At 49.1% G+C, this 25,694-nt stretch overlaps 1 protein-coding gene and 2 non-coding genes across 3 annotated transcripts in view; 1 reads left to right on the top strand and 2 right to left on the bottom strand.

The window, feature by feature from the left end:
• Positions 1-2,299: 2,299 nt before the first annotated feature.
• Positions 2,300-2,371, bottom strand: TRNAQ-CUG (transfer RNA glutamine (anticodon CUG)). The gene has a single exon. It is a non-coding gene; the product is annotated as a tRNA-Gln (tRNA).
• A 6-nt stretch (positions 2,372-2,377) lies between these two features.
• TRNAE-UUC (transfer RNA glutamic acid (anticodon UUC)) lies at positions 2,378-2,449 on the bottom strand. Its single transcript has one exon. It is a non-coding gene; the product is annotated as a tRNA-Glu (tRNA).
• A 224-nt stretch (positions 2,450-2,673) lies between these two features.
• Positions 2,674-25,694, top strand: part of Hsepi (D-glucuronyl C5-epimerase) — a 61,667-nt gene continuing 38,646 nt past the window's right edge. Inside the window, exon 1 of the mRNA XM_077653453.1 lies at positions 2,674-2,808. The gene's annotated coding sequence lies outside the window, so the exon portion shown is untranslated. The remainder of the gene's footprint in view (positions 2,809-25,694) is intronic.

Raw genomic sequence — 25,694 nt, 5'->3', positions numbered from 1 at the left:
CCCAGAGCGAGGCTGGAGAAGCCTCAGAAAAATAGTTATCGATGTATGACTACCTCTCAACAATTCCGCAGTATACATTAGTAATAAACTGAAGTGCTTCCTTTCAATTTTAATAGCCTTAATCTCGTATTTTTCATATTTTCAACAATGCTTTTGTGGTGTCACTTATTTTTGGCGATTGCATCTGTCCCTCAGTCGAGGTGCTATCCTGCATTGGAAATTTTCGCATTCAGACGACGGTATCTTGCCCAGTGCTACAGTGATGAGTATACCATGAAGCAGTACGCTGAGGTATGTTGCATGATGAGCAGCAACCAAAACCAGAAGGCCGGGGCGCTGAGCGCACTTAAAAGAATTGAACGTCGCCGGGACATGTACGTGTGCACGGTGCTACTGTGGCCTGACAGCACAGGTGACGAGCAAGTGCCTTTCAAATTATTCCGCAACACGCCTAAATCCGCGCCGCTGCACGCCAGTTTGTGAGAACTCTTGCCGCAGATGTTAGCACGGTGAACGCGGCAGGCGCTTGTCCTTGGTGTGTGACAGCAAGAGCGCGGGTGCGGAACGTATGCAATGTTAGTAGCAAAACGTTAAGTCAACCCGGCTCAAATTATTGTGCATGCGATAAAACGGGCGTGCCTGGTGAGAATAATGCCTATTTGTCGAAGTGGGAAGCAAAACAAACGTTCTACAAGCAAACTCGGAACCCCCTGCGTAAGTGCAACGTTGGGTGCTAGCAGACGACGCACGCTCCGGCAGCTCAATCTAGCGCAACCGCAGAAACAGCGACAGGCCGGCTCCTGCCCATGGGCGCCGAGGTGTTTCGAAACTGGTGTATATCTGTAAACGTTGGACATAGCCACTGAACCCCACTGTGTGGCTGGATGCCAAATTCCCATTTTCTGAAGGAAGCGCGGGCCTATAAACGTGGCGCGGGTGAAGCTACCGGAAGGTAAATGTTTGTCCCAGAAGTTTGGTGCTTGAAGTTTATTTCAATACAATTTTCAATGAAGTTTATTTCGCCCTTTCAGTGGCAATTTTTTGCGCTGTTGTCTAACGTGGATGGCCAAAATCCTGACACCTGTCTCTGAAAACTTTCTTTGTGTCTTTCTCTTTGTGTCCCCTGTCGCAGCGCTTTCGAAAGTTTTCAAAGATGTGCCAACTAGCTCAATTGTCCGTGTTGTCTCTGAAAGAGCGGCTCGTTATACAGACTGTTCGCAATTAAACATGCGCCGTAGAATGCTTCTCTCAGTTAGACTGGTGAATTGTTCGAGCTAAAATTTCGTACAGAAATTGCATTTCGTCGACAAAATTGTTTTATTCTATATTTGTTTGAGGTGCTAGCCTGAATCGATAAAAAAGTGGAATATTCACGTCGTCTGCAACGCGTTATTTCAGCGATTTCAGCAGTTATTTCAGCGATTGCGCCGGTGGCGCCATCTCGTTTGTCGGTGGTGGACATGGCTGTGGAGATTCGAAGAAGAGGAGAGGAGGAGGTGAGAGGAGGGTGTTTTGCGAGAAGTTTGAATATGCTTTTCCAGCTGCTTCATCAATAATCACAAAAAACTTAATTTAGTCAGAATTGCACTAAATTTCAAATTTTTTTTGAAGAAGCGTCTTCAGAACTCCGCAAAACACGTCCCTCCTCTGCCGATACTTTATGACCGACAAAACAGATGGCGCCACCGGTCGTATTATTGTTCATCACAGCCGCTGTTCGGCTTTTGAAGCCGTAACGACAGAGGAACAAAAATCAACTGTCCTGTCTCTCTACTCCGTTAAATATGACGCCTAAAAATGGTAGTATCTGTATACTATCCTCTAATTAATAACACATACTTGAAGATTACGGCGTGACATGGAAGATGAAAGCTGCAGTGTCTACCTGAGCATCATTATTTTCATAAAAGCTGCCAAGCCTCGCATTAAAAAAAAAAAAAATGCTTTAGGTTTATATCAAAAACAGCTACGTGGGCTGGTTGGTGAAGCATGCGAGTAGAGTGACTGGAAAATGTCGCGTGAGGGTGCACAGCGCTACAGAAAGCATAGCAAAGATGTAGGTTGGCCGATCGGAGCAGCGAGAGCGACCGCTTAAATGCCTGCGAACTGCGCAATTAAGAACGAATTCAAAAGTATTCGGCTAACGAAAGCACCAAATACAGAAAAAAAAAAAAACGTACATCACACTGAGTGAGCGCATAAACATGGTCTTCGAAGAGGTGCACGGAGACCGGATTGTAATACTTTCGACAAATGGATACCTTAATCTAACAATTTTTTTTCCCACAAAACAAAACATAGGTCCCACCGAGATTTGAACTCGGATCGCTGGATTCAGAGTCCAGAGTGCTAACCATTACACCATGGGACCTATATACTCCGATGCCGGGAATCGAACCCGAGCCTCCTGGGTGAAAGCCAGGTATCCTAGCCACTAGACCACATCGGAAGACGTTCAAATCGTACAATTTAATTGCTTATGAACAAATGCCGTACAATTTTTACTGGTCGTACTTTGTTTTTGGTGTTTGCGATGATTAAATCACAATACTTTCTTTTAATGTCTAAATTTGCGTTGGTCGCAGTACAACTTGCGGCATTTACCTGCGGAAACTCCGCAAAAGGCCTAATTGATGATTTGGTGCGCGTTGTTGCGAACAGATGGCGACACGATCGAAACCTGGGAGGGCTCAAAACTTCATTGCCCTTTTCTCGCGATGGTCGTGCGGGTGTGCGCGTTGTGTTGTGGTGCATGTGAGTTACTTCGGACTTGATGACTGAACTTGTGAACTGCGACATGTCATAAGTGTGAGTACGAATTACGGCATCTGATGGCTGTCGACTTTTCCTACGCGGCTATTGCGGACCTCTCCAATCCGCGTCAGTACAGATGCAGTAGTTGTTTCGTTGCTCTGCTTGATCCAAAACTGCAGCGAGTAATCCAACATTTCATGCTTCTTATTTCTGTCGAAAGGATCAAAATCTCAATGGAACCAACACTGTTGTTAATATTGTGCCTTGCTTGCTTACACGCATCACCTGTGTTGCGCGCGGTTACTGCCTTGTTTACCTTGCTCGCACCGTTTGCGCGGTAGGGAGACAACAGCCAGTCTCGCCAATTTTGGACTTCGAGCATGCTTGTTGCGGGAAGGCAACATACCTGTGTTGTTCTTCATTGAAGTGTCACCTTACGCGCTTGTAGAAGCTGCGTGTTGCGCCTCAGCGATTGTATAATTTTCCTGTTTGTTTCCTTTCTTTTATATACTACGTATGTCAACCGCACTGAGCTGATAAACACTGCTTCACTAGAATCAGCTTAGTTATTCAGGCTGTAAAAACAGGTTAAATAAGGGACGGGGGCCCTCAACCTTTTCGTTCTGTCCTCTGCAGTTACCATATGTTTTCCGCGCTCGTCCGTAGTAGTACGTGAGCGTCGTTGACAGAACTCAGACTGTGCAAGTTCGACCTCATTCTTTACTGTGCGCTTGTGCGTTCTCGTGGTTGAAAACGAGTGGTGCGAGTGCCGCTTTGACAGACGCATTCAGCTGCTATGACAGCAACAAAAGGTATGAAACCGTGTTGCACACTTGCGCGTAGTTGGCTTACAGGGTCTCGCGTCGTAGCGAGGAGCGGAACCGTCGTAGCGTAAGGGAGCGTTATTGCACTGGATATCGTTCCATGCGGTCATTCCATGTGAAGTGCGAGCTTTCAGATGCACCTAATCACAGCTGGTTTAATTGTTAGCAACCATTCATTGTGAACTCGCCACTAATTCAAGAAGTATATCACTGACATGCATATTATTCATTAAAAAATATATATATATATATAGTGTATGGGGAGGGGGGGGGGGGGGGGGGGGGGGCAGTTTACGTTACGTGTAGCCTCATGCCACTTACAAGATGCCCCCCCCCCCCCCCCTCCTCCTCCGCCTCCTCCTCCTCCAGTGGTGGCAGTTGCTGTGCATTTTCTGAATGGTTATTATGTGGCATCTGACATATAACTTGCTTCTAACATGCGTATACTGCTGTTTGATTATGTGCATAACTGGCTAAAGGTAATAAACTCATTCTTTCATTACTTGAGATGAGTGAACTTTTTTCAGTGAGAGCTCTCAAAAGCATTACAAGGCTTATTTTTCTGACAGCCAGCTTATTTAGTCCATGAAAAACTTTCAGTAGAGTTGCACATATTCATTGAAATTTCTGCAGCTTTAGTGCCTATGTCGAAGCCCTGGCATTGGTAGTACACTTTCCATGGCTCCTGCAATGGCCCACAGGTTTTCTATCTCTCTTTATACTCAGTGTCTACAGATTATATTTGTATGCAAACATACAAGCACCCTTACCTGTATGCTAACCATGGATGGAGTATTGACTTGAATTCATGCGGAGCTTGCAGAGCTGTAGTTTCTGTCAATGCACGTGTACAGCTGCATTGAAGGAGCGTACACAAACGCAAGCACAGGCTGTCTGGCTCCTGCGAATATGAACACACATGCCCTTTCTGCACTCTAATCAGTAAATTTGCGCTTATGTGCAGTTTATCACCTGTCTTTTACCACCAGTAACAGGGTAACTAGAATATATGAACCCTATCCACACTCCTATTCTTGCGGTTGCTGTTAACAGGCTGAGGACACGTCGGGGACGGTAGTACACTCTTTTCTGAGCTAAATAGGTGAGGCCTGGCAGATGCACTGCTGGGGTTTCTTGCAATAAAGTATGCCCTCGTCTTTTTTTTTTTTTTCAAGTTCTGGTGAGCAGCTGCACTTCTTGCAATCGGTCATTAAGTGGGAGCTCAAGCCACCTTTTTAAAGAATTTTGAGTGTTCCCGTAGTTGTGCATTTCTACACTATCTGCCCGATGTACATCATTTTGTGTGTTGTGTGTTTAGAATGATAGCATATTACATTTTGGCTGCATAATGAACATCTTTTATATAATGTCTTTATATTTGTTTATATTGTCATTGTCTAACTTTGTGCTTAATTGAACAAGTTGCATGTCAAGCAGCAGTTTTACCTTCCCCTGTGGGGATGCTATTATGCTTTTATTCATTTGTTTCTCGAAGTAACAGAAACCATCAGGGCATGAATGGGCAATGTTAAAAATTTCACTGCTGCCATCTGTTCGTGAAACATCAGTGGCTGCTGTAATTTTTTTCATAAATTTGCTCAATGTGTGCTGTGTGCCTTCACATGGGAGCTGTAGAGACGTTTCGCAATTAATTTTTCGAAGAAAAAGAAGACTGCGCTTGTCTTGTCTGTTCCCTCAGCAAGCATTTGGACAATAATTTGCCAAATTCATGAGAGAAACAAATCAGTGCACTGAAGACAGAGGACAGGTAACTGGAACAGACAATGGAGCTGCCACATGCCGCTAAAATTTATACAGTAAAAACTCACATTGACGTACTGAGGTGTGCTGTATTGCACCAGTATGTGTACCAAGATTATTCCAAGCTCTGACACATTTTTATTTTCACTTCAGTATATGAACAGTCCTTTATCCTATAATAAAATTTAGCTGTGAGTGTCAATGCTGGTGTGTGTTACTCTCACATGTCCTCCTCTTGTGCACTGGTTTGTTTCTGTCATTAAATTAATTAACCCAATTAGTGCACCTGGTGCATGACCTAGTGCCTCGGTGAGAGAATAAGGTCGTTCATGCAGACCGGAAGTGTTCTTTCCTGCTAACATTGTTTACCAATACCGATTTTTTTCCTGGTTGAGCCTGTTTCGAGATGAACTTGATTGTTGTTAATTCGACCCTGACACAACTGCATGATCGAATTATTCGGAGGGTTGAATTTGAAAAAGTGAAATAACGCGCGTTGCTGTTATGTGGGGCTTTGGCATGGGGTCTAGTAATAATAATTGGTTTTTGAGGAAAGGAAATGGATCTGTCTCAGATATAGTTAGTCACCTGGACACCTGAACGGCGCCGTAAGGGAAGGGAGAAAGGAGGGAGTGAAAGAAGTAATGAGAGCAATCGAATTATGGGAATGCTTCCCATCTTTCGAGCAGCCACATTTGAACTCCTAGGAGTTTTCGGCTCAACCTTTTCGGCCCGCTTTAAGAAGAGTGAAAAAAGAAAAGTTGAGAAATGAAAGAAGAAACAAGGGCTTCCCCTCGGGGTCATTACAGAGACATTCGTTGCAAGCGTGTCACTCTCGCCCTGAGATTTGCGGGCCCGTGCCATTTCCCTAATAATCTTCCTTTCCTCCCAATTTCTGCTTCCCGTAATTCCCTTTCCTTTTTTTCTTCCTTTATTCGGTCTGATTCCGCATGAACGCAATCTGAGAACTGCAGGCAGAGATGAGAGAGCGAAAGCAGCGACGGTCGCGGAACACAATGTATGCGCGCGAATCGACACGTGAGAGGCGAGCTCCAAAGTGAGCCGCGCCGGCATTTCCAATGCAAATCCGGACGAGGCGGAGACCGCTGTTCGCGGGCCGGGCGCCGAAGGTTTCGCGCGGCACCGCTGAGATTTCAAAGTGGGCAGCGCCGCGAATTCCCACGGGGGACAGGGCACATCATCGGCCGCGGCGCACGGTCTCGCCGCTTTGATGACCCCGCCGAACGAAGGGTGACCGCGCACCGGTGTGTTTTGAGCTTTGTCGTTCTGAGCACCCCGTTGCGGTTTCAGCCGTCCCGAGAGCAGAGTGCGTTCAGTCGTGGGGCATAGGGAGGCGGGCATAATAATAATAATAATTGGTTTTTGGGGGGAAAGGAAATGGCGCAGTATCTGTCTCATATATCGTTGGACACCTGAACCGCGCCGTAAGGGAAGGGTAAAGGAGGGAGTGAAAGAAGAAAGGAAGAGAAAGGTGCCGTAGTGGAGGGCTCCGGAATAATTTCGACCACCTGGGGGGCGGGGTATGAAATGCAAAAATGAATATTATTTTTGAGAAAAGGAAAGGCGCAGTGTATGTCTTATTTCTCGGTGGACCACCTCAAACGCGCCTTGGGGGAAAGGGGGCGAACGAGGGAATGAAAGAATGGAGAAAGAGGCGCCGCGGTGGTGCGCTTCGGTAAATTTCAGCCTTTCTTTAAAGGGAATTGCAAGGTTCTTTAAAGGGATTGGATGAGATTGTAAAACGTTTACGTCGACAAAATGCAGATGCAGACGGTCCGCGCACCCGCGTCGCGGTGGCGCGAGTAGTTAAGGCGCTCGGCTACTGACCCGAAGTTCCCGGGTTCGAACCCGACCGCGGCGCCTGCGTTTTTATGGAGGCAAAACGCTAAGGCTTCCGTGTACTGTGCGATGTCAGTGCGCATTAAAGATCCCCAGGAGGTCGAAATATTCCGGAGCCCTCCACTACGGTACCTCTTTCTTCATTCACTCCCTCCTTTATCCCTTCCCCTACGGCGTGGTTCAGGTGTCCGCCCGATATATGAGACAGATACTGCGCCATTTCCTTCCCCCCCCCCCCCCACAAAAAAAAAAAACCAGACGGTCCGCGCTAGATGGCCTCCAGTCCATGGCTAGCGGCGAAATTAGTGGCCCACTCAGTGGCCCAAGGCATGAGTTTCCAGTGTCCTAGGTGACCACAGTGGCCCTCTCATTGCTCTAGAGAAGGAATTTTGTACTAGATCCTCTGGTGGAGGTCCTTTATATAGCCATAGTATGTGATCATACGTGGCTTTTTCGCCACAGAACCAGCACTCGGGGGTTAACGTCATCCGGGTACATTTTTGCGGGTACATTGGTCCAAGAAAGTACGTCGTATCCTATGCTCCAAGCGTTATCTTGCGCTTTATCCAACGTTTTGTCAGCTGGTAGAACTTTGTGCCTATCCAATTTGTAATAGCTTGTGATATCGTGGAAAGATGCCAGCCCCTCCTTGGAGTAATTCCATGAATACGGACGACCCACCCACTCGGTTGACGAAACCTCGAGCCATGCTGTGGGCCGCCTCGTTTCCCGGATTTCCCGAGTGAGCCGGCATCCATATCGCCCAAATTTCTTTGTAATGTTGCTTGGTCAGTTTCAGTTTCACGCTGTGCCGCGGTCGAGATTCTGCACCCCGCAAAGCTACGGATGGCCAATTTGGAATCCGAGAAGATTGTATCCGCGTCAGTGTTAGCTACAGCTGCCTGTTCCTCTGTTACTGAAGATTTTGTCACTACCGAGCCCGAGGCAGTGGAGGAAAATTTTTTCTCAGTGCCTTTTCTCTCTGTCTCTCTCCCTCTGGTAGCCGTGGCGGCCGCGTTTCGCAAAAGGCTCCCGTGTGCTGTGCGATGTCAGTGAACGTTAAAGATCCCCAGGTGGTCGGAATAATTCCGGAGCCCTCGATCCACTACTGGCACCTTTTTCTTCCCTTCTTCTTTCACTCCCTCATTCATCCCTTCCCTAACGGCGTGGTTCAGGTGTCCAACGATATATGAGACAGATACTGCGCCATTTCCTTTCCCCCAAAGCCAATTATTATTATTAAAAGAAATGGTGCAGTATCTGTCTCACATATCGGCGGGCACCTGAACCGCGCCGTTAGGGAAGAGATGAAGGAGGTAGTGAAGGAAGAAAGGAAGAAAGAGGTGCCGTAGTGGAGGGCTCCGGCATAATTTCGACCACCTGGGGATCTTTAGCGTGCACTGACATCACAGCAGCAACACGGGCGCCTTTTGCGTTTCGCCTCCATAAAAACGCGGCCGCCGTGGCCGGGTTCGAACCCGGTACCGAGTCAGCAGCAGCAGCACCACCATCAGTTTGCGTTCGTTTCTCTGTGCGTCTTAGCAACGCGGAATTTTTTTGCCTAGTGGCCTGACCTACGTGGCATGGAACACGGCGGGAGGCCAAATAATGCGCTTTATTGTATTAAGAAATTGCCATTGACTGATGAATGTTCTCACAAGCGAGCTGAGCGCTCGCACACAAAACAACAAGGATGAAACAGAGTGAAATAAGCAATGCAAAATAAAAAATTAATTGTAATTCTAGGCTTGTGCGGTTTTTTTGCGTAGCTTTGTTGCGGCTCGGGTGAGTGCGCACTTTCTTTTGTTTGTTTTGCGAGCGTGAGTGCTTTGAAATGTCAAAAATTTGCTGCTTTCTTTACATAACTTCTTTTGACAGAAATGAGGAAAATAAACTTAAGCAGTGTGGAGTCGCGATGTTGAGATATCAGCTCTCCACAGAATAGAGGCAAATTTCTGTGTAGATAATTCCTTTTGTGAAATCTTGACGTATGCGCTTGGAAAGTAGGAATTTCAACATTTACCCCCCCCCCCCCCCTTGTGATATTAATTAGCGCCTAAAGGAGCTATTTGCAGCTATTGCGACTGACTCTGGTTTTGTACTGCCCGAAACATCTAGAGCGCCATGTCGTCAAGGGGCTCCCTGAAAAGCCGAACAGGTTTCTAGGAGCCGCTGGGCAAGTGCGATGCAGGAAGCAAAACGGGGGTAGCGTCTCGTGATGATCCTATTCGTGAAAAACTTCAAATGAGACGGGTCAGTGCTCACTCCCTGTTTATAAAAGGGGGTGTACTAGAGGCCAGTTTACTCCCTTTTGACTCCCATATAGGTGTATTTGTGTTAAGAGTGTAGTAGTGGAGAACTTCAAATGAGACGGGTCAGTGCTCAATCCCTGTTTATAAAAGGGGGGTGTACTAGAGGCCAGTTTACTCCCTTTTGACTCCCATATAGGCGTATTTGTGTTAAGAGTAGTAGTGAAGAACTTCAAAGGAGACGGGTCAGCCGTACAGTGCAAAAATCGTGTTTTTTGACGTGCATGGCGTACCGCGATTCGCGTCCCTGTAATGCCTTTCCCACCCGCGTCAACACTCTCAACACAAATGAGTAAAAAGGCAGTAAGCTGTTCTCTATCGCACTCTCTTTTATAAAAGGGGAGGTGCGGTAGAAGACAGCTTACTCCCTTTTTTACTCCCATGCAGGCGTATTCGAGTTTTAGAGTGAAGTTGTCCTGCTCTTCCCAGGCTGTATTCCCATCGGGGCCTCTACGGCACCTCTTTCTCCCTTGCCTTCTTTCAGTCCCACTTTCCTCCCTTCCCTCACGGCGCGGTTTAGGTGTCCGCCGAGAAGGCAGCTCCCGTGCGGTTCATTTCCCGATAATTGAATTCAATTGGCTGTTGGGAAAAGGAAATGGCGCATTATCAGTCTCACATATCGGCGGACGCCTGAACCGCGCCGTAAGGGAAAGGATGAAGTAAATACTGAGAGAAGAAAGAAAGAAAGAAAGAAAGAAAGAAAGAAAGGGGTGCCGTAGTGGAGGACTCCGGAATGATTTCGACCACCTGGGGATCTTTAACGTGCACTGACATTGCACAGCACATGGGCGCCTTTGCGTTTCGCCTCCATCGAAGTGTTTCATTTCCCGATAACCAATCACCATTCGTCCCGTGCCCGGCATTCGTTCCTGGCGCGCTGTTGCACGCGTGCGACTCCGCCAGGTCAGAGTCGCCAGAAGCTGTGGCGCTGTTCCTGGCGTGACGACAGACAGCGAGCGGCGCGGTTCGAACCGCCGAGGAGGGTCGGAACGTGGCGTTTCTTCGCGCCGTGCCGGCGCTAAGTGTTTCACCCTTGGAACGGCTGTTGTGCATGCGCCCTCGGCGGAACCCTTTCTTCCGATCCCCCCCACGCTTTCCCACGCGCCGTGTGCGATTCGATCGGCGCCGAACACGGCGTGAGTTCGCACGGCGTGAGTTCGCGCGAGCCGGGCTGCCAGATCCGCCGCAATTGTTATAGATGAACGCGCGCGCGACGGTGCCGAGAAGATATATAAAGAAAGATAATGCACCGAGAGTGCCCGTGTTTGTTTGATGGCGTGCGTTCGTCGCCGGAAGGAGTTAGGTCCGTCGTTGGTGCCCGAGCTTGGTATAGCGTGTCGCGCCGACTTCCCCCCCCCCCCCCCCCCCTCCCCCCGCGCGACGACGGAGTTCTCCCCGAGATAAATGGTTTCGGGCGACACGGCCTTGCCCGAAGCAGTGCAAGCGACCTGTGCGCTCGCTTTTCTGCCGTCTTCCCTTCCTTCATGCGCGCCACGTCCTTCGTCGCGTGGCATGACACTCTGCTATCAGGGGATTTTGTTCGCAGCGCGCTGAAGTGCGACAAGTGAAACCCTGTTCACGGCACTCCGGAGTCCGGTAACTGCCACGGCTTCCCCGGCGACTGACGTCAGCATGCGCGGCGACCAATAGGGACTCGTGAATAGGCGCTTGTTGCGACAGTCGCCTAAATGCGGACCGATTACGACCTACTCTAAAAATAGATAGCCGTTAAATCGCAGATCCTACTGTAGGCGAGTGTCGCACCGAACGTCGATTCGCGAGTCCCTCTTATTGGCCGGCGCGCCTGCTGATGTTATTTGTTACAAGCGCTGCGACGACTCTTAACAGCCGCGTTTGCGTTAATGCGACAGAACGGCCGCGTTTACATGAATGCGACAGAAGTCGACTCCTGTCCACTTCTTGAGGTAAAGTGCAAATACGCCGAGGAAGAGAGTAGAGGACGAGTCACGCCTTTCCTTCTCGAAACCTGCTCTTTGGCTCAAAAAGCGGAGTGAAGTTGACTTCTTTCGCATTCATGTAAACACGGCTAATGCGTCTTGAGTACACTTTTCGAGAGAAAGAGCGGGTTTTGAGATGGAAAGGCGTGTCTCGATCGTTCTCTATACTTTTTTCCTCGACGTTTTCACACTTCCCCCCAAAAAGGGGACTTGAGTCGACTTGTGGCATATTCATGTAAACGCGGCTATGGACCTCCTTCACCCTGCGACGTCACGAAGATGCGGTGGCGCTGATGTTAGCAGCGACTTTCGCATGGTAGGCAAAACAGGTTCCGCTTGCCCGTGCCTACCGCAGCTGCCGCAGTTACCGGCGGTTGCTTCAAGCCTGTGCACTGCAGAAGCAGCATGAATTGACCAGCTGCGTCACTGCTGGATCCGCGTAGTAGCATAAAAAATATTAGATTAGCCTCGATAGGTTTCTCGCGCATAAATGCCGCATTCGGAAACTGGCTAACAGGCATTGGGCCACGGTAGTAAAGCGCGAAGTCTGGGAGTCGATAGGCACTGCCACTCAATGCACTTAATAGCATGCAAGTTACTGCGTTCATTCACCTGAACTTCAGGATAGTAGGCTGATAATTGCTCAAGGAAAAAAAAGACATATGTAGCTGCACACGTACTTATCACCTTGAGCCGGAGTGCACGGGGCGCCGACAGGTTCACTCGCCCCCAAGGAATGCGTTTTTTTGTTAATAGCACACCATGTTTAAATGGCGCGTTTTGTGACATTTAATATTTACTTGAAACTATTTCTTGATATGACGACGTAATTATTTCATTCGAGTAGAAAGATGTCTGGTAAGTTGTGTCAATCTTCCGCGGTCGCGTTGGTGTGCTTAGAATAGCGTACCTTAAGTGTGCTAAACGCCATATGCTTTTTCATTGCATCATGCATGTGTCATGTTTCATGAAGTAATACATGATCGCGAAGCTTGTTTGGAAAGAAGCAGCCGCAGGCGTGCTATTAACAGACACGTGGCGAGATTGAGAGGGGACGCGGCATGAAAAGTGTTTTCGTTATTCATGCATGCAATATGTAACTAAACTTGGTGCAAATATGAAATTCCTACGCTAGTTTCAGTCATTCCTTTTATTTTTAGCTATACCTGGTGCTGTTCTGGGTAATTATAATTAACACCGTCGTCAAGTCCCCCCAAGCTAGGTCTCTAATTGAGTAGATAGTGCGCAGTTTTTTTTTATGCCAGCATGTGCATAAAGCCCTGTTCTGTATGATGACGCGATTAGTTCTTTTTCTATATGATCAGTACTTATGCATGCATAGTTACATGAAAACGTTTCTTACAAAAAATAACTAACACAATACTGCACGTGTAGGGAAAAAAATCGAGAGATTTATTACGCTCCTCAACGTCTCAGGAATAGTTTGCGACAAATGGAATCATTTGATTTTCATGCGAATTACGAAGGTGAGTGATCCAGTCGCAGAAAATGTGAGAGGTCAGAAAACGAACCTTAAAGTTCATTCCCTCGTTTATGGCATCTTCGCTTTCGCTTTGGTCAAAGAAATGCGGCACTGAAATCAAAGAAATTACCTCACAATTTTTGACGACCACACTTCTAAAAAGCGTAATTTATAAATTTGTACTCAATATTTTGCTATAATTTTTCGTCACGAAACTAGACTTCAGGGCTAGGAAAGAAAATAATTCTAGAAATCAAAAATTTTCATCAATTCGACCAGCTTAACAAGAGCACAAGTCGGCCTGGCTGGTGCGTGGTCATGCGGCTAAAAACAGCGCTAAGCGAGACAGGAGATCGGGGACACGACGCTGTCCCCACTTTTCGCGCAGCGCGACACGTACGTATGTCAGCAGACGATGAGCGCATGTTTGCTCCGACGAAACAACGCCAGCACTTCCCCTCACTACTGTCCCGAAGTAAAATCATTCCGGCTAGTGCAGAGTGTCAAAACTTGTTTTATTCAATGCCTAGCGCATAAATAAACGGCAGGAACGCTTTCTACATGTTTACTACTAACCATATATACAATACACAGTGGCAAACAATTTCTCTTTATAGGCCGCACGTGGACAACGCGAGCTCGTGTACTTCGACAAATTACTAAGTTGGAAGCATCGACCATTGCTATGATTCGCAGAAACTGGAAACGCGCCTACAAGCCAGAAAAACCCGCGCTCAACACCTATCCGCGACGCCACTCCCCGACCTTTTGCCTACCACGAGCTCGCTAGCGACTGCAGCGCCACCTCGTTTGTTTACAAACATGCAGGAGGTCCATAGTCCGTTCCTACTAGGCGGTTTCTACCTCGGTCGCAACCGGTGTGAAATGACATTTCGGGGCTGTCAATTCGGGGTTCCGGCAGAGAGTTTACGGCCGACAGGTGTAGTTCTGTCTCAGAGTCTATGCATGTACACTGGCGACACCTCGATCCGTTAACGGAAAACGAGAAACTCGTGAAGAGCACCTAGCTGACCGCGTAATTTCACTTCCTACGTCTAGTAGGCCGTACCGCAAATTCCCCGCTCGATCTGTTAAATGCACCAAACCGGCACTGCCTTGGCATTTGCAGGACGTTTCTGTTTTCTTTTTTTTTTAGAGGCAATGCAGGAACGGAAATTTGAACAGTAACAGTTCACGTCGCGTAATCTCTTAATTTTGCAGCGCCTAAACAAAGCCAGCCGCTTTCGTTATTTACGACGTGTTTCGTAAGAGTCCCGTCAGTCGATGGTACGAGCACCGAAGAGCGTGCCCAAACGGCAGCGTCATAAAACGAAGTGGCATGACGGGCCTTGTGTTCAGTGTAAGCGTTGCTGAAGCGGTTACCTCGAACGGTGCACGCCCGCCGGCTTCCCGATTTGGACCTGGCTTTCTCGAACGGCGACTCCTTGGGTCGTGGCTGCGTCTTGTCTGAGGTCGTCTTTAAGCCTAACCACATACATAGCGCAGGCTCCCTCCCGCCTTCTCCCAAACTTGGGGCGTCCTCACCGGCGACCGCTCTGTTATGGTGCTCGGCCGCTTCGTTAACTGCGGATTCTGTTGGCCCGTTGAAAAACTGCAGGTCGTCTGCGTTGCCGCTGCTTGTATTGTTTTCTTGTTTTACTTATCTTTTTTTTCGTGGGACCTCCAGCTGGGGGCACAAGATCCACGCTTACAGTTGAACCGATCCTTTTTGAGCGCCGCATGCCTTTTTCCCCCTTTAACGGATAATCGGGGAGCTATAAATTTCAACTGCCACAGTGGGCGGCTCTGTGGGCCACTTTTTTTCATTCATTGAAGCCGCCGCGGTGGCTCAGTGGTTAGGGCGCTCGACTACTGGCCCGGAATTTCCGGGTTCGACCCCGACCGCGGCGGCTGCGTTTTTATGGAGAAAAAACGCTAAGGCGCCCGTGTGCTGTGCGATGTCAGTGCACGGTAAAGATCCCCAGGTGGTCGAAATTATTCCGTAGCCCTCCACTACGGCACCTCTCTCTTCTTTTCTCTTTCACTCCCTTCTTTATCCCTTCCCTTACGGCGCTGTTCAGGTGTCCAACGATATATGAGACAGATACTGCGCCACTTCCTTTCCCCGAAAAACCAATAATTTGAAGAGCGCCTATACATTTCTGTGGCCTGGTCGTTGTACCTAACGGCGTGCGTTTTGTTATGTCCTTTTATTACGTTCAGTAAGTGTGCGCCCCCAAAAAAATTGCCTTTGTGTTGGTTCCTTCCGACCAGCGGAGCACCATACCGCGTGTCGAGAAACTCTGCGTCGATTAAGCCAACGCCAGGAATTGGCCATCGGTGGACTGCGTTGGCATATTAAAGTCCAGTCGCGCTGTAAGCGAGGTACGTAAGCTTTTCACAGAAAAAAAAGCAAATGCTGATATAGATGAGTGAAGAAAGTTGGGCGAGTTGGAATATATTCATGATTCGCATCAGCGCAGCAACCACGGACGAAAGGGAGTGAAGGGGTTAAAGTTAGAGCAAAGAGAAAAGAGCCCACTGTAATATAAATAACATTGATGAATGAAGAAAGTTGGGCGAGTTGGTATACATGATTCACAACAGCGCAGCAAGCACGGACTAAAGGGAGGCTATTGTTGGGATTCCAGTAGCGTGGTCGGGCCGGAGAAGGGACGAGGAAGGATGGGAGCTGGCATTTGGGAACGGAAATACACAAACAGGTTTACCGGCACTTTGAAGAAACTTATTTACATACAAAGAGCAAACAGTCAAGAATTAAAAGTTCATAGCGTCGAGCGACTGGATGAGCCTTGTCGCTATAGGGCCCAGAGCGTTCATTCTCACTCGGCACCTTCACCAGGCGGGGGCGAACACGAAGGACAGATCGGAAGAGTGACGCAGCACATAGCGGAGGCACTCGTTGCAGAGTCCACGCGTGGGAACTGGGGACGAGGAAACGCGAGTCCGCAGCTGTTTCGCACTGTGGTGCAACATCACTGCAAGCTGTCCATCCAAACACAGGTGCGGCCACAACCTCGGTGGGCTCTCTCCGGTCGGGACAGCTCTTGCCAGGCACTGGCAGTCCCCTTCTTCCCCCGTCGGTCGCCTCTTGCGAAGAACCAGACAAAGGAAAGGCAATACGCAGCGTGGGAAGAATTCCGCAGGCTGCTTCCCAGGGAGGCACCCTTTTTTGTGCGGTCGTCGGACACCTCCGGCTGGTGTGCATCCCAATCATAATACTATTCGGTCATTCCAGCGACGGTGGCGGTGCCACGCGGCCTCTTCCTGAAGCGGCGAGCCGGTGATCGCTTTGCGCGGCGCGTTCAATCGCAGTGGTTTGCATCGTAAGATACACGTCAAAAATGAGCATATTCCGTTATTCTACGATGTGCGAACATTCCAAACAGCAAACATGATGTTTCTGCGAACATGTAAAGAGTTCATAAAGCAGTTATTAAGTGCCTTCTGCAAGTTGGTAACGAGTTTCAGCCCAATGACCCGTCTCAGCGGCGTACTCTGTTGACGCCCCGACACCGTGTCGTCAGTGCATTCCTATTCGGTGTTGCGTACATGCTACCAATGTAGCGTATTACAGCTGCATGAAAGTAGTGCAGTGTTTATACAATGAGCTAATATGAAGTTTGCAGAAAACGAAGATTTTTCATCAAGCTTCAATCCATTCTGGTCTAGATTAAGCACGGCTTTCTGGCCACAACGTGATTGCTAAATAGCGATATGAATGGCAAGAACTTCACAATTATACCTTTATTTCTCGAATATAATCCGCAATGCGGATGAATAACCTCAAACGCTTATTGGCAACTGTCGTCTGCTCGCCCGATCAGAGCGTTTTCCCCCGCTAGTCAAAAACACATTTTGAGCGCTAATTGCCACTCTATTACAAAGCTCGAATGACCCCTTGGCTGCCGCTTCAAACAACAGCTGCATTGTATTTTCTATTACCGCATATATGTGACCAACGTACGCTGCAGATGGACACAATTAAGTCTGCAGTAAAGCTCCGCCCACATTACGGAGCACTGAACAGAATTTCTTCGTGAGAAAATGCAGACCACTAGTAAAACTTTTCTGTTTACCTAAACAAGCAGCCAATCACGAGCCGAAATCGTAGGCTCGAGGATTTTGATCTTTCTGGCTTGTTTGATGCAGCCCAACATTAAAAGGTTGATTTTTTATTTCTGCTGTAATTGGTAAGTGCAAATTACGCCGCGAACCGTGGCCAGTGTTACCAACTGCTGATTTTCCTTGCAATTGTGTCCTCATAAGATCAGCGCGCAATCCGTACACGTACCGTATTTATGCGGGTAAGGGCCGCACTCGTGTAGGCACCACATATAGCGTCAGACTGACTTTGTTATTAAAGTAATTTCAGCTTTCGGGTAAGTGCCGAAAGAGCAAGAGAGTTAACGCGCAAAAAATCACAGTTCAAAGTGTCTGTCGCACTTTACTATGCTGAGTTCGCAAGTTTCAACGGAGTTTTTTCGGCACTTACGAACTGATGATTACATGCTCATATCAATAAAAATTTATTTCGAGCCTGTAATGCAGCCAAACTTAAGCATAAGATCTTATTAATAACCAAGAATCATTTACTGCTGCTTATCTAAACTCTAAATATCACACGAAAGGTGCCACAACGTCAAGAGGCCGCTTTGCTTCTATAGAGACGCACGCTATGGCATTGACGCCATCACCGCCTCGTCCGCCATGTCGTACAGCCGCCGCGCCACCTATAGGAGCTGGAATGATCGAATAGGCAAAACAAGCGCTGCTCGAAGCTATATGCTGGAAATCTGCATGGATTCCCCCGGCTGTTGTAGTCTCCAGTGGATATTTTCTTTTTTTAATTTTATGAAGCTCTCCTCTCTCTCTCTCTCTCTCTTTCCATCTCTCTCTCCTCTAGGGACAACTGGCACGTACGAGTACGACCTCGGTGGCGGAGTAGCCAACAAGCACGCGGTGACTTCCAGTTGGTCACAAACGTGCTTCACGAAAAAAATTTGAATTGGTTCCTAATAATAATAATAATAATTGTTTTTTGGGGAAAGGAAATGGCGCAGTATCGGTCTCATATATCGTTGGACACCTGAACCGCGCCGTAAGGGAAGGGATAAAGGAGGGAGTGAAATAAAAAAGAGAGAAAGAGGTGTCGTAGTGGAGGGCTCCGGCATAATTTCGACCACCTGGGGATCTTTAACGTGCACTGACATCGCACAGCACACGGGCGCCTTCGCGTTTTGCCTCCATAAAAACGCAGCCGCCGCGGTCGGGTTCGAGCCCGGGAACTCCGGATCAGTAGTCGAGCGCCCTAACCACTGAGGCACCGCGGCGCGTAAATTGGTCCCTGTGAAATGGATGTCTGAATATGGGGAGAGAGCTTTATGTGCACGGAATGGGAAGGTTTGGGTAGGAATGAAGTTTATGCTTGGGAAGACGCCTTCAGAAGCCCCCCGTGTGCTATATAGAGACATTTCCTTTATTCTTCATTTGCGACTCTAGCTTTTCCATGCTCGTCTGGCTCGAATATGCGAGAATCGGCGCCAAAGGCTCATGCGCAGAAAGCACGGCCGGCTGCTCATTCTGCGCATGCGCCCGGTGCTACCCGGGCCGCCCATTCTCGCGGTCGGCGGCAGCGCTTTCCACGTGCTCCCGTGTTCCCTTTCATATTGAGCGACCTTGTACATCAGTGGTATTTCAGTCCCCATTTCGGTCCCCATTTCGGGTATAAGGCCTGATGACCCACCACGATGGCTCAGTGGTTAGAGCGCTCGGCTACTGATCCGGAGTTCCGGGGCTCGAACCCGACCGCGGCGGCTGCGTTTTTATGGAGGCAAAACGCTAAGGAGCCAGTGTGCTGTGCGATGTCGGTGCACGTTAAAGATCCCCAGGTGGTCGAAATTATTACGGAGCCCACCACCACGGCACCTCTCTCTACCTTTCTTCTTTCACTCCCTCCTTTATCCCTTCCCTTACGGCGCGGTTCAGGTGTCCAACGATATATGAGACAGATACTGCGCATTTCCTTTCCCTAAAAAACCAATTATTATTATTAATTATTGTTATGAGTGGTGCGATGTTTTTTTTCTTAAATTGGTTTTTGGGGGAAAGGAAATGGCGCAGTATCTGTCTCATATATCGTTGGACACCTGAACCGCCCCGTAAGGGAAGGGATAAGGGAGGGAGTGAAAGAAGAAAGGGGTGCCGTAGTGGAGGGCTCCTGAATAATTTCGACCACCTGGGGATCTTTAACGTGCACTGACATCGCACAGTGGAAAAGTGTTTCCGTCCATGGGGTCGCGTGGGCCAGAGCGTCGTTCTCGCTGTAATACATTCACGTTATGTGGCGGCATGTGCGTCCAAGTGCGTTTTCTTGATGTCCTGGTAGCCATGGGCAGTCTCACGTGTGCACCGCTGGGCGGGCATCCATGTTGCACTTCGTGCAAGTTACGCATTCTTGCTTTTCGTTGGCGGTTGTCTCCAGGTCGTCAGCCTCGTGCGCGGGAAGTTCGTGGTGCACGTGGTTTTCTTGGACGGCTGCCATTTGGCGAACACATCTGAGCGAGCGCCTATACCGTACCGGCCTTATGTATGCCGAGCGCCTGGATCGCCTACATGTGCTTTTTATTTCATTTCTATTTCGAAGCGAAGACTCCGTGCCCCTATTAGGCTTGCATCACATGCATGCTTTCGCTTATTCGTCATTGCTTGCGTCAGATGAGACGTTCCGCCTGCGGCGCTGTTCATTCCTGCGCGTCGGACGTGGAGTCTGCATGCAGTTTCTGGCGTGTGACCTTGATGCGATCGCTCGTTGTCCCCGGGGGGAAAAAAAGAAAGAAAAGAATTTAGGCGCGGAACGCTCGTGCAACGAGATGCACTCGGGCTCGCTGATAGTGCCGTGCACCACTGCGTTGGGTAGAGCTGGTGGCATCAAACGCCCGGTTAAACAACGATCTAGCCCGCGTCGCCTGTTTTCTGTAGCGTGAGAGAGCCGACGTTATTCAGTTGTGCAAAGTGCGAAACTTCCGATCACCTTTCGGGAATCTGCTGGAACCATTTCGTTTGGTAATTAGCAGGCGGAGCTGCCGCCTGTCGGTTGTTGGTGTCAGGCGTCTGCGCCGGCCATGGATTCTTGAGCAACCTTAAGCAGTTCATTTCTCCAGCCCCAGGTGACGCGACAATCGGCCGACCTCTCGAAGCACGCGCGCCCGTGGTATCTGGGAAAGAGCTCTGCGACTGGAGTGATTGCCCTCTTGAAAGCACTGTTTTTTTTTAATGGCGGTTTATCGGGGGACCTAATTTTCGGCAGTTTCGCGAAAATTTTTAGGGGGTAATGTGGCAAGGGACGTCTTAAAAGACCTAGGGAAAAGAAATATGCGCCGTACACTTCCGTTCGAGCGTATATATACGAGTGTTCTAACCCCAGCAACAGATGTGGGGTCAGTTTCTGCCGATCGCCTGCACATGAGAAGGCTGGCCAACTGCGGTGCTCTCAATGTGCGCGGTAGTAACCGCGCGCAGCCCCACTTCCAGCGGCTGAGATTGCGGTCGGTACTATATACAGCGGCAGAACCCACGGGGACACGTGACTGAAGCCGCGCTGACAGCAACCGCGGCTTTGGCCGAGAAATATCTTGTGCGGATAACGAATGGATGATGTATGTATACGCCGTGTGTGTCAGTGAGTCGAAAACACGAAGCACACTAAGGACACTCAAAGACGGGCGTGAAAAGCTAGCATGCCTCAGGAGACTGGACTGGCGCTAGCACCGCTGGTAGCGCATTTCTCTCTCTCTCTCTCTCTCTCTCTCTCTCTGTGTGTGTGTGTGTGTGTGTGTGTGTGTGTGTGTGTGTGTGTGTGTGTGTGTGTGTGTGTGTGTGTGTGTGTGTGTGTGTGTGTGTGTGTGTGTGTGTGTGTGTGTGTGTGTGTGTGTGTGTGTGTGTGTGTGTGTGTGTGTGTGTGTGTGTGTGTGTGTGTGTGTGTGTGTGTGTGTGTGTGTGTTTCGTAGCTTCTGCAACGCTGCATTTTTGTTTTGTTTTCTTCTGGGACGGATCTCGCTTCCGGCACTCACCGAGAAGAGATCCCCCGCTTATTAGCGCCATCAGCCGGGATAATTAAGAGCTACGAGTAGGGAGACGAACCGTCGCCGGAGCTCTTAAGGGCGCCGGAGGCAGGATGAGCGAAGAAGGGGGGGGCTTATACTGGGCGCGCTTGTCGACAGGAGCGTATGAGTGAGCGATCATCTTGTCTACCCAGTAGCGCACACAGGCTCTGGCGCAACGCGACGCCAGCCGCTAGGACAGGGCAGCGCTGGGATGTAGAGGGAAGGGGGGAAGCGGCACGTTTCTCGCGCGAGTCACTCGAACGAATGGGGCCGTGACGAAGTGAGAATGACGCATTTCGAGCGCTTGGCGTTCTTTTCCGGGTTCCAGGGGTGGGAGCTGCTGGGAGACAGAAAGGCAACTGGAGGGGGAACGCTTGGGGCCGAGAACGGCGGAATGAACTCTCGGGGGCTGGCGGCTCCCATGTGCCGCTGAGACATCTTCAGCAGCCAAGTCTGCAGGCGTCGAATGTCCGCAGCCGCCTTTTTTGGAGACATATTTTCTTCTCCGCAGTGGCGCGGAAGACGCTATTTTCTATGCATGAATCACCACATGTATTCGCCTACGACCGCTAAGTAATTTATAATCGAATTTTTCTGTCGTGCTGTTTCGGTTTCATTAGGCGAACGATGGCTGTGACGTCAAAGTGTGCTTACAGGTCACGTGAGGCATGAAAACTGCAATATAATCCCAACTTATACTTTGTTGTCATTCCGGCTTTTGAGGCAGGTTGGCTTTAGTATAGCAGTGAATTAAAGCGACGAAGCAGCGATTATATCACAGTTTTTTTTTTTTCATGTCTCGCGTGGTTTGACGTCATAGTCATCGTTCGGTTGTTGAAACCGAAATAGGGTGACATAACTCGATTATAAATTATTTAGCGGTTGTAGGAGAATACTACGTGGTAATCCTTGTATAATAACGCCTTACGCATCATTCCAAAGCAGAAAAGACGTACCCAGAAGTTTGGTGTGTATACTCGTTTAAAACCCATTTACACTTAATAATAAATAATAATTGGTTTTTGCGGATAGGAAATGGCGCAGTATCTGTCTCATATATCGGCGGACACCTGAACCGCTCCATAAGGGAAGGGATAAAGGAGGGAGTGAAAGAAGAAATGAAGAAATAGGCGCCGTAGTGGAGGGCTCCGGAATAATTTCGACCACTTGGGCATCTTTAACGTGCACTGACATCGCACAGCACACGGGCGCCTTAGCGTTTTGCCTCCATCGAAACAGCGGCCGCCGCGGTCGGGTTCGAACCCGGGAACTCCGAATCAGTAGCCGAGCGCGCTAACCACTGAACCACCGCGGCGGGTGGCTCACACTGCTCCTCATTTTTCATATTGATATATGTCTGTTTCGCGGATTTGAACAAGCCCCACATCATGTGGGTGAGGTTGACTGGCTGAGAGTAGGATTAACATATTCCTGTGTGTATGTCTGAATAAATGTGCGAATGTATTATGCGATGAGGTTATGTATTCGCAACCGGCGCCAGGTGTGTTACTGTGCCTTTGGTTAGGAATTTGTGGCCGGCGACGGTATTGTTCGCGAACGAGGCAGTGTGCTGTACAATCTAGCCTGTAGGCCCAACAGTGTCATTTCTGCATTAAAGACGAGTGCCCGCCTATGCCTTTGCAGGGCGAAACCATGGAACATAGGATGTATGGTTTCTGAGGGTTTAACGTCAAACAGCGACGCACGCTGTGAGGGACGCCGTAGTGAAGGGCTTCGTGCGGAAATTTCGACTACCTGGGGTTTTTTAACGGGCACTGACAACGCACAGTGCACGGGCCTCTAGAATTTCGCCTCCATCGAAATTTGACCGCTGCGGCCGGGATCGAGCCCGCCTCCTTCGGGTCAGCAGCCGAGCACCATAACCACTGAGCCACCGCGGCGGCTAAATTGAGGTTTGACAAAGTGTATATGGGCAAACAGGCTAATATATTTGGTCAGGCATCCGACGCACATATCTTGAAAACAGACACTGTGCCTTGAGAAAGTGCTGCACGCAGTTTTGTCAGTTCGCGTATTATTATTAATTAATTGGTTCTGGGGAAAGGAAATGGCGCAGTATCTGTCTCATATATCGTTGGACACCTGAACCGCGCCATAAGGGAAGGGATAAAGGATGGAGTGAAAGAAGAAAGGAAGAAGGAGGTGCCGTAGTGGAGGGCTCCGGAATAATTTCGACCACCTGGGGATCTCTAACGTGCGCCGACATCGCACAGCACACGGGCGCCTTAGCGTTTTTCCTCCATAAAGACGCAGCCGCCGCGGTCGGGTTCGAACCCGGGAACTCCGGATCAGTAGTCGAGCGCCCTAACCACTGAGCCACCGCGGCGGGTAGCCGCTTCACTTTTGTGCAGGGGCGTGCGTGACATCCGCATTTCCGGCCTGCCCAGACCGCCCCGACGTATCTTTCCCAGCATAGATTAAAAAAAAAAAAACCTTTATATCTCGGGCCCGCTAAATGAAGTTGTAAGTTAACGCTCGTCCTATCTTGTCTGCGACCTTGTTTGCGACTTATTTCTCCGACGGAGCAAGAGTGTTCGTGTGTGGCGTTGCACAGCAGCACATTTACCTTCTCCTTCGTCGGCTATAGCGCATCGGGCATCGCGCCTGGCTGTCCAAATACTCGCTGAAAGCCTTCTTTGTGTGATGGAAAACAGATTGTAGCGAAAGCTAAAATTTGAAGCTATACCGCAGCGCCACCGTTAGCGCTTTGTTGACTTTCGTATCCCGGGTGTCGCTGTGACGGTCTTAACACCAACGTGGCCTTTTATCGCTCTTTCTCTCTCTCTTACCAAGCTTCCCTGGCGCTGTTACCGTCGATGCGGGGCGCTTATCGCTTGCTGCGGTGCTAATGCATCGACGCTGACGGCCTCCTGGTCGTGTCGGGTTTCGCGGGCTTCGCTGCAGAGTTCCACTCGCGAGTGCCTTTCGAAGGGATACCCCCTTAAACGGCTGCTGTTGCTGATAGGGAGAAAGAAAAAGAAAGTGCACGGGCCTGCCTACTGGCTCAAGCCGAGCCACGCTCGCTGCCGCGTGCTGAAAGTAGGAGAGTTAAAGGATAGGAGAGCAAAGATAGAAAGAAAAGGCGCGCGCTATTATGCCCCGGGCCGATCCCGGAGGCAGTGCAATACCGGGCCGACCCGTGCCAGAGTGCTTCAAGCCGAGCGATCCGCCGGCGGTCAGCACACTGTTTTTTTTAGTGCGAAAACTAGTGATGCAACACTATCGATAGCACTATCGATAATAATTTCGAACTGTCCCAGCTGCCTTTTAAGCTGAATTGTCCCGCGTTTGCGTCTCAATTTAAATTGGTAGTAATTTTATTTTAACTCAAGCAAGCTCTCACAACCGCGACAGTCATCTTTAAAATTGGTTAACTTGTATACAGCTCGTGTAGAAGAAAAATGCACAGTGCATGTGTCATGCTATCATGAGGCACAGCAATTAACGTTCGTTCTTCTTCATGCGTTGTCTTGTTGCATTCTTCGGTGCACGTTAAAGAACCGCAGCTGGTCGAAATCATTCAGAGAACTGCGCAACGCACCCCTACCCGCCGCGGTGGCTCAGTGGTTAGGGCGCTCGACTACTGATCCGGAGTTCCCGGGTTCGAACCCGACCGCGGCGGCTGCGTTTTTATGGAGGCAAAACGCTTAAGGCGCCCGTGTGCTGTTCGATTTCAGTGCACGTTAAAGATCCCCAGGTGGTCGAAATTATTCCGGAGCCCTCCACTACGGCACCTCTTCTTCCTTTCTTCTTTCACTCCCTCCTTTATCCCTTCCCTTACGGCGCGGTTCAGGTGTCCAACGATATATGAGACAGATACTGCGCCATTTCCTTTCCCCAAAAACCAATTATATATATAACGCACCCCTCATAGCCTGAGCCTCTTTCGGGCATTAATCCTCATAAAACAGCGAAACCAGCAAGATATATCGCAAATGTTATGGCAATATCGCTGGGCAACGAATGCAGGATATCGATAGCGTTACTGTCGATAGTCTTACTATCGATTGTCTTACTGTCGATGGTCGCACTATTAATAATCTCACTATCGATAGTACTATCAATAGTCTATCGATAATACTATCGATAGTCTATCAATAGTAGCACTATCGATAGTTTTTGTACAGTATCGATAGCTTCAAAAAAACTATCGATACTATCGATGTAAATTTTCCGATAGTTTTGCATCACTAGCGAAAACACATTTTGCTTGTTTTTAGTCCTAATATAATCTCTCTCTCTCTCTCTCTCTGGGTGCGGGAGGGAAGGAGGGAGGGTGAAGCCCCTGAGTAGCAAGCGTAACTTGCTCAGTGGGTCAGTGGTCACCTTAATCGCGCTGTGATTTAGGCCGTGGCGTCCAGCTGCAAACTAAGGCAGTTATGCGCCTTTCTTTTTTCTCAGAACCAGCGTAAGGGAAGGTATAAAAGAGGTAGGGAAAGAAGAAAGAGGTGCCATAGTGGAGGGCTCCGGAATAATTTCAACCACCTGGGTATCTTTAACGTGCGCTGACATCGCACAGCACACGGGCGCCTTTTACGTTTTGCCTCCATCGAAACGCGGCTGCCGCGGTCGGATTCGTACGCGGATACTCCGGCTCA

Source organism: Amblyomma americanum, chromosome 2 (genome assembly GCF_052857255.1).
Source record: "Amblyomma americanum isolate KBUSLIRL-KWMA chromosome 2, ASM5285725v1, whole genome shotgun sequence".
Lineage (NCBI taxonomy): Eukaryota > Metazoa > Arthropoda > Arachnida > Ixodida > Ixodidae > Amblyomma > Amblyomma americanum.
This window is presented reverse-complemented; position numbering and strand designations above follow the sequence as displayed.